This window comes from Bubalus kerabau, chromosome 6 (genome assembly GCF_029407905.1).
Source record: "Bubalus kerabau isolate K-KA32 ecotype Philippines breed swamp buffalo chromosome 6, PCC_UOA_SB_1v2, whole genome shotgun sequence".
Lineage (NCBI taxonomy): Eukaryota > Metazoa > Chordata > Mammalia > Artiodactyla > Bovidae > Bubalus > Bubalus kerabau.
The window spans coordinates 110731591-110740943 of NC_073629.1; the positions used below are offsets into that span (position 1 = coordinate 110731591).

General features: G+C 45.8%; 1 long non-coding RNA gene across 1 annotated transcript in view; it reads left to right on the forward strand.

Moving 5' to 3' along the window:
- Window positions 1-8325, forward strand: part of LOC129656312 (uncharacterized) — a 33682-nt gene extending 25357 nt beyond the window's left edge. The window contains exons 3-4 of the long non-coding RNA XR_008716319.1: window positions 5590-5860; window positions 8168-8325. This is a non-coding gene — a long non-coding RNA (uncharacterized LOC129656312). The remainder of the gene's footprint in view (window positions 1-5589; window positions 5861-8167) is intronic.
- The last annotated feature ends 1028 nt before the right edge of the window (window positions 8326-9353 follow it).

A 9353-nucleotide genomic window follows, 5' to 3' on the forward strand; every position in this document is an offset into this window, starting at 1 on the left:
AGTCAGGCAATATACAAGAATGCAACAAAGAGAGCAGGCAGTCTGAACGTCAAAGATCAGGTATCAAGTTAAGGAATTCAGCATTCTGTGTATGGGAAGATGCAGGCCTCTGGGCTCACTGAATTCATTCCTTTCATAGTCTCCTCGGCTGTCTAGGGCGAATCCTGTTTCCTTGCTCACTTTGCTTCTTGCATCCCCCCAGCTCCTCAGCAATCACAGGTGGGGGTGGCAGCATCCGCTGGATCCCAGTTTAGGGGGCCCTCCTTCACATTTGAAGGCCAGAAATCACTGATGGCTGTGACATTTCTTGTTTATTGATATGGCAGGAGATATTTTCATTTCACACAGCCAAATTAATTAATTAATTAATATAATTTAAAAAAAGATATAGTCAGATTTGGGCTTCCCTGGTGGCTCAGCAGTAAAGAAGTCGCCTGTCAGTGCAGGAGACTTAAGAGACACGGGTTCGATCCCTGGGTTGAGAAGATCCCTTGGAGGAGGGCATGGCAACCCGTTCCAGTATTCTTGCCTGGAGAATCCCAAGGACAGAGGAGCCTGCTGGGTTTCAATCCATAAGGTTGCAAAGAGTTGAACACAACTGAAGCTACTTAGTTGTACACACACGCATGGTCAGATTTTCATTTTAAAAAGATCACTTAGGGAGTTCCCTGGTGGCCTAGTGGTTAGGATTCTGGGCTTTCAGTGCTGTGGCCCGGAGTTCAATCCCTAGTCAGAGAACTGAGATTCTGCAAGCGTAAATTAGAACAGATTAGAGTGAGCCCAAGGAACCTGTTAGGGAGGTGTTGTTTGAATTTAGATTAAAGCTGAATGTCTGTTAGGAAGAAGAGAAGTGGAGTTCTTTTAGAAATCTTTAGGAGGTAGAAGCTACAGAATTAATATTGATCAGACATGGAAAGTTTAAGAATATAGAAAGAAGAGGCCAATAATGAGTGGTCAGAGAGGTAAGAAGATGGTGAAAGAGAGTCAATACTTGCAAAGAGAGAAGATAACCAGGGAGAGAGCGTTCCAAGAATTAGAGAAGGTCAACAATATCGCATGCTGCCAAAGGTTCCACCTACAGGGACTGGGGAGTGGACACTGGGTCTAACTCAAAAGCAATGGCTGGTGCCCCTGATGGGCAGTTGTTTGTGGGTGGAAAGGTCATGAGATCTTATGCAGAAGACTGCAGTGATATGGGAAATGAAGGGGTGTAGTAAGAGGAGGAGACGTGAGTGGAGACAATCCAAGAAAATTGGCTAATGAACAAGAGAGAGACAGGGTGACAGATAGAAGAAAATGCTGTATAGAAGAATAACTTATTTCTTAGGATGAAAGAAATATGAGCATATTTCTACACGAAGAGAAGAATCAAGTAAAGAGCAAGGGACTGAAGATGCAGGAGATGGGGAGATAGTTGATGGAGAAAGTTTCTGGAAGAGGTGGGAGTGAGAATCAATCAGTCAGCAATTAGCTGTGGACACTGCTGAGATGGGAGGAAGTAAGAATGAGAACAAATGTGAGTAGGTTTCTACTGGCAGGGGTTTAGGAAGTTCAAAGTTTTGCTTCTGGTGGTCTCTCATCTATTTGTGATCTCTGCAAAGAAAGAGGTGAAATGATGTTCTGAGAGTGAAGCCAGGGGGTGGTGGAGATGTGGACAAGAGGGTTGAAGCAGCTGTTATGGAGAATGACTGGAAACTGACTGGGGGCTTGTGAAAGGCCTTGAGCAAGGCTGAGGCCCAGATGACAGCTTGCCAAACATGCACTCCCAGGATAAAGTCCTTCCTCTCCCTGAACTCACTGTTTTCATCACCCACATGGGGATCCACTACATACCGCTCGCTTGCAGGGCGTGCAGCAGTGAAACCAGGAAAGGAGAAAGGGGCCTGAGGCAGCTGAGTTTGTGCAGACGTCCTATGAGATGGCTTTAAAAATATATATATTTATTTATTTGTCTGCGTCAGGTCTTAGTTGCAGCAGGTAGGACTTTGCATTGTGGGTATGGACTCTCCAGTCACAACATGCAGGCTTAGTTCCTCTGAGGCATGTGGGATCTATTCCCTGGTCAGAAATCAAACTTGCATCTCCTGCATTGCACGACGATTCTTAACTACTGGACCACCAGGGAAGTCCCCCCTATGAGATGTTTTTGATGACTATGGCATTGGCCTGAGGGCTGAAGGCTCTCTGAGGACAGGAGCTGTGGTTCAGAGGATCCTCAGCTTCTGCTCAGGGACATGGGAGTGCAAACCCCTGGGCATCTGGAGAGAGATAGACAAGGAAGGAGAGGAGAGAGGTCTGTTCTTCCAGACCTGCTTCTATCTCTCTGCCTCCCTGCCTACTGAGTGACTGAGCACACACACACACACAATAATTGTATTATTCATAGTTTTATATCACATTTACTTGATCCTCACAACCTTTTGAAGAACATAAAATGGAATGTTCAACAAAAATCCCAGATACAAGTTATATCTATTGTGTACTGGCCTTCCCAGGTGGCATTAGTGGTAAAGAACCCACCTGCCAATGCAGGAGATGTAAGAGATGTGAGTTTGATCCCTGGGTTGGGAAGATCCCCTGGAGGAGGGCATGCAACCCACTCCAGCATTCTTGCCTGGAGAGTTCCATGGACAGAAGAGCCTGGCAGGCTACAGTCCATGGTGTCGCAAAGAGTCGGACACAATTGAAGCGACTGAGCACGCACTCATTGTGTACTAATAGTGTGTTGGAAAGGTATATGTAAGTCTGAGTGTGGGCGTGAGGGTGTATGTGGTCAGCCACATGTGTAGCCAGGCACACAATCACACGCTTTCACAGTCTTGACACAACTGCATCTGTTCATGTCAAAGAACAAAGGGGTACCCTCTGGTCAGCACGGGTGGAGCTTGAATTGGTCTTGATTCTGTCACTGCACACAAAGGGTGGGCGGGGGATGTTCCTAGCAAGTCTGGACAAATCCGGTCCTAGATCAGTCCTTTACCTTTCTGTTTCTTAGATCTGCGTCTTCTCCCTCTACTGCCCCTTCTTTAGCCTATAAACTTGCCTAGGTTTTCTCCATTGCCAAACAGGCTTATCTCTCCTCAAGCTGTTATTCAAATCCCTCCTTCCCTTTGCTCCCAAAATTCTTGCAAGAATAGTTGAGGTCAATGGATACTTTCTCCCCTTCCAGTCTGTCTTCCACGCCTGGCTACCTGGCTTCTGCCGCGCCACTCTTGGGTCTCTGTTGCGGAGCGCAGTGCGTAGGCTTCTCTTGTTGTGGAGCACAGGCTCCAGGGCACACAGGCTTAGTGGTTTCCCCCGGGGCATGAGGGATCTTAGTTCCCCATCAAAGATTGAAGCAGCATTCCCTGCATTGGAAGGGGGATTCTTAACCACTGGACCACCTGGGAAGTCCCCGCCCCACCACTCTTGACAGAGTTACCAGTAAGTATAAATGTCAATCCCAATGGCCTTTCTCATCACTTGTCTGAAACACTTGACACTGTGGACTTTGTGTTTCTCCTGAGACCCTCTCCTCCCTTAGCTTCTATGACAAGGCTCTGTGCTCATTCCCTCCCTCCTTTGTGAGGTCTCATTCTTGGTCCTGTTCTCCACTTCCTCCACCCACCCTTCAAATGCTGGGGCAGGCTCCAATCTGCTTCTGCTTTAATCTATAAATCTCATATGTGTCCAAGTCATGTTCTTCCAACTCACTAGTCTGTCTCCTGCCCAGATGTCTCACTTGCAACTCCCACACTTTTATCCTTTCCTATTGGACTCCCTTCCCTCTTCTCACACTCACATTGTCATGTAACCATCACCACTAACCAGCTCCAGAACTCTTTTCATGTTGCTTAAAAACCTCTGTACCCATCAACCATAACTCCGCACCCTCCTCAGCCCCTGACAGCCACCATTTCACATTATCTCCATGGATTTGCCTACTTCATATAACTGACTTGTTTCACTTAGGTGAAATATACTTAAGGTTTATTCACGCTGTAACACGTGTCAAAATTTTCTTCCTGGGACTTCCTTGCTGGCCCAGGGGTTAATAATCCACCTGTCAATGCAGGAGACACAGGTTCGATCCCTAGTCCTAGAAGATCCCACAGGCCACAGAACAACAAAGCCTGTGAGCCGAACTGCTGAGCCCGTGGCCACAACTCCTGAAGCCCGAGTCCTTAGAGCCTGTGCTCCAACCCGCAACAAGAGAAGCCATCACGGCAACTAGAGAGTAGTCCCTGCTTGCTGCAACTCAAGAAAGCCCACTTGAAGCAACGGAGACCCAGCGCAGCCAAAGATAAAGTAAAAAGTTTTAAAAACATTAAAAAATTTTCCTTCCTCCTTAAGGCTGAATAATAGTCCATTGTATGTATATACCACATGCAATGTATATTTTATATACTTACCTAAGGCGTCCCTGGTGGCTCAGCTGGTAAAGAATCCACCTGCAATGCAGGAGCTGGAGAAGGAAATGGCAACCCACTCCAGTACTCTTGCCTGGAAAATTCCATAGACTGAGAGGCTCCTCAGAGCTTGGTAGGCTACAGTCCATGGGATCGCAAAGAGTCAGACACGACTGAGCAACTTTGGGTTCCATCCCTGGGTTGTGAAGATCCTGTGGAGAAGGGAAAGGCTACCCACTCCAGTATTCTAGCCTGGAGAATTACACGGACTGTATATTCAGGGGGTCGCAAAGAGTCGGACACAACCGAGTGACTTTTCTTCTATACTTACTTAATCTTCACAATCCTGTAAGATAGAGATTACTGTCCTAATTTTTCAGGTGAAACTTAGAAGTCAGTTGATACTTGGGAGCAAATTGGCTTTCCCTAAACGCAGAACTGGGACTAGAACTCAGCTTCCTTCCTGTTTCTCTCCTCACTGTTCACTTCATTTATGAGACCCCAGGCACAGGCCTCATGCTCACCTGTGATTGAGATTCTAAGACAGCTCATGGTGGGGGTCTGCCCACACCCCCTCATCATGTAAATCATAAGCTAGGGTTAGTTACAGGAGACCCAGACTGAAACAGGTACACAGACCCCACCCAGTCCTGCACGGACAGAATAGGGGGAGCCCCCGGCTGAGGGTGAGGAGGGAGCTTGTTGGGCAGAGTCTCTGGCTCTGGTAGAAGGCAGTGAAACCTGGTTCTGACCTTAGGGGTGAGCGGTGGGGGGATTTCTAGTATGAAAGAGCAGGGAAAGAAGGTGTAGGATTGGGTCGGGAAGCTCCCTATGCAATTGCCAGACAGGCTAGCAAGTTACTCAGTCACATTTCTATGAAGCAAACTGTTCCAGATGGGACTTCAGAGGTGGGTGGGAGCGGGAGGAGGGCAACACATACAGAGTGCCTTTGCCAAGGCTGGTACGGCTGCAGGCAGATGTGTATGAGGGCGGATTCAGGTATGAGATGTGTCAGAAAGTGTCATGCTGTGCAGAGTGCTCAGTCGTGTTCGACTCTTTGTGACCCCATGGACTGTAGCCCACTAGGCTCCTCTGTCTGTGGGATTGGACATGGCAAGAATCCTGGAGTGGATTACCATTTCCTCCTCCAGGGGATCTTTCTAATCCAGGGATCAAACCCACATCTCCTACATTGCCGCAGATTCTTTACCGCTGAGCCACTGGGGAAGCCCTGCTGTGCAGAGGATCAGGCCCCAAATCCAGAGAAGGGGGCAGGAGTCCCAAGCCACCTGGACTTTGTGCATCCACTCCCATTCCCATTCTGGGTCCGCGGAAGGAAGGCATCAAGAGGACAGATCCCATCACATCAGAACCCGCATGGCCTGGCTCCTTCATGGCACCCTTCAGCTTGTCTTGCCCTGGTGTAAGCCATCACAGAAGCACCCTGGATGTTGCCTGGTGTCTCATTAATGGTATTACTGATCTCATTAAGTTGATCTTTCTCTTCTCTTCAGCCCCTTAGCCCTGAACTGTCGCCTCAGTGATTCTAAGCCTGAGGCTGAGTTAACCCTTGGTGGCTCCAGCCCAGAAAAGCCTGCAAAGGTGGCTGTTGGTCCCATGAAACAGATTCAGAAAAACCAATCAGAGCTTCCTTTGGGGGTAGATTAGCTCACTAGAACTACTTTCACAAAGCATCACAGACCAAGTGGCTTCAACAACCAAAATTTATGATTTCAGAGTCCAGGAATCTAGAAGTCTGAGATCAGGGTGTAGGCAGGATTGTTCCTTCTGAGCACTTATGAGGGAAAATCTGTTTCATGCCTCTTACCCAGCCTCTGATGGTTTGCTGGCAATCTCTGGCATTCCTTGGCTTGTAGAAATATCACCCCATCTCTGTTTTCAACTTCACGTGGCATTCTCCCTGTGCATGCCTGTGTCCAGATTTCCCCTCTATATAAGGACACCGACCCTAATGACCTTGTTCTAACTTGGTCACCTCTGTTGGAGACCCTATCTCCAGACAATTTGGATATACTGAGGGCTCCAGTCACATTCTGATATACTGAGGGCTAGGACTTCAATAGTCCTCTTTTGGAGGACAGAATCCAGCTTATAACAGGGGACCACCTTTTGCCCTTCTTAATCCCCCTCTGAACACCACATGTCTTTAGGAAACCCATTTGCATCCCGAATAGCATGAACTAAAGCTCAGAAATGACTTCCTAATAGAACATGGTGCCAGGCGTGTTAATGGCCAGAGGGGAGAAAAAGGAGAGGAGGAGAAAGAGAGGGAAGAAGAGGAAGTAGAGAAGGAGAGAGAATGAGGGAGAAAAGTCACATCTAAACTCATTTTCAGGACCATGCTAGTAAGCAAGAAGACCAAAGCAAAGTCTCTCTAAGGACTTGGGATGAATCTCTTAGCTGGACCCAAACCAAAACCTTGGTCAGGGAAGATGATTTATATTTATACATAAATTTATAATATAATTTATATTACATTAACCTCTGAGCCACCAGGGAAGCCCCCACATTTATGCATGCTGCAATTTATATTAAATAACCTTTCCTTTTACAGACAAAATGTCTAGTGGAAGGAATCACACATAAAAGAGGACATACCATATAATTCCATTTATATCAAAATGAAGATTAGGAAAAAAAAATCTATAGTGAAAGAAGTCAGAAGTGCTTACCTTTGGGAGGTCTTGATTGGGAAGAGGCATGAGGGAGACTCTCCCGTACCTTATCTGGCAGTGGGGTGCGTATGTACACGTATGTGACACCACTGAGCTTTATTTTATATTTAAATAACCTCACTTTATTATAATTAAATTAGGCCATTGACAAATTAGTAAATAAACCCATTCCATACTTTTCTTCTCATCTGTGATCGCCCCATACCACTTTGTTCAGCTCTCAGTCTGTTTCCATACTTTTTATGCTCACAAATGCTCACACGTGTGAAATAATAGAAATATCTAGCATGGTGTCCAGCACACGATAGCAACTCAGAAAATTCAAATTCCCATTATGCTCCTGTGCACATCATGTTCTAGGGCTACAGAATGGGCGGTGTTCAGAGGTGATCTGGGCTCCCTCCTCCCTCCCACCCAAGGAGCATGACTCCAGGATCTGAGGGTAGAAGGTGTACAGGCCCTGGTGGAAGACTAATGAAAAAAAAAAAACATAATATCCCCTATCCCCAGGAACAGAACATAGCCCATCAGAAACCCCAAATCATAATTAAAAGATGCCCTGCAACTCTCTTGGCAGCATAAATTTTGAAGATGAAAGTAAATGATTAAAATAATTAAACACTTCAAGCTGACAAGCTGGAGCAGAATCTTGCCAGCGGACGTTTGTCAGTAATTAGCTAATTAATCCTGGCGCAGATTATAAGCCATAACAAACCAGTCAGGCTGAACAGAGCCGGCTGCTCTAATTCTTTAAAAAGAATTAGACTTTTTAAAAAGAGAAGGTTGGGAGGAGGAGGAGGGAGCAAGACAGAGGAAAGAAGGAAAAATAAGAAAAAGACATGGCTTTTCTAGCCAGCTATCCTAACCCTAGCAATAGTGTGGCTCCAGCCTATAGGAGGGTTCCTGGGGAGTTCTGTGTCTAGGCCAGTGACCCTGTATCTTCCGGGACTTCAACAGAACAGACACTGAGGAGGAGGGGAGGGAGTGTTCTGGCCCCCAAACAGGAAGGAACGGTGGGAAGGAGTCCAGGTAGGAGATGATGTCATATCAAGTGGGTACAGAACTATTCCATTTATTTTTCAGCAGAGGACCCCAACAGTGACAAAGTTCCCAGTTGTGTGGAAAGGAATAAGATCCAAGGGGATCGAGACCCAGCCAAGCAGTCTGGGATCAGGACAGGCTGGAGACTAGTGCTTTCAATAGAAATGTAATGAAATAGAAATGAAATGTAATGCAAACTACAAATGTAATTAAATAAAGTAAAAAGAAACAGATGGAATTTACTTTAATAATATATTTTATTTGACCCAAAAGGCTATCATTCAGCATACAATTAATATAAAACATTTTTTAATGAGCTATTTTACTTTTTCTCAGACTAAGCCTTTAAATTCTGGTATGTGTTTTACACTTAACAGCCCATTTCAGTTCGGACTAGTCATATTTTTTGTTTGTTTGCTTTTTGGCTGTACTCGGCACGTGGAACTTCCCTGCCCAGAGATCAAACCTGTACCCTCTGCGTTGGAAGTGCAGAGTCTTAACCACTGGACCACCAGGGAAGTCCCTCTAGTCATATTTCAAGTGCCTAGTGGCTCCTATATTGGATGATAGATCTCTAGACAGAAAAAAAGTGGGGAATTGAGATCCTAAGCCCTGGGACAATCTGCAGGAGGGCAGAGGCAGAACAGAGTGATGTGACCTCCTTCTCATCTTTCTCTCCTTGGCTGTTCTTCCACCTAGCTGTGTCTGCTGGCAATTTCCAGCCTAGTTAGCCTCAGCTTCACAGGTCTCCAAGGTGAAGGGTTTGGGCAGCTCTTAGAATGGGAGAAAATATTTGCAAACAAAGCAACTGACAGGGATTAATCTCCAAAATATACAAACAGCTCATGCAGCTCACTATAAAAAAACAATGCAATCAAAAAACGGGGTGGGGGAATCTAAATAGACATTTCTCCAAAGAAGATCTACAGATGGCTAAGAAACACATGAAAAGATGCTCAATATCACTACATATTAGAGAATTGCAAATCAAAACTACAATGAGGCATCACCTCACACTGGTGAGAATGACCATCACCAAAAAATCTACAAACAATAAATGCTGGAGAATGTATGGAGAGAAGGGAACCCTCCCACACTGTTGGTGGGAATGTAAATTGGTACAGCCACTCTGGAGAACACTACAGTGGTTGTTTTAAAAACTAAAAATAGAATTACCATATGATCCAGCAATTCTACTCCTGGGCATATACCTGGAGAAACGATAATT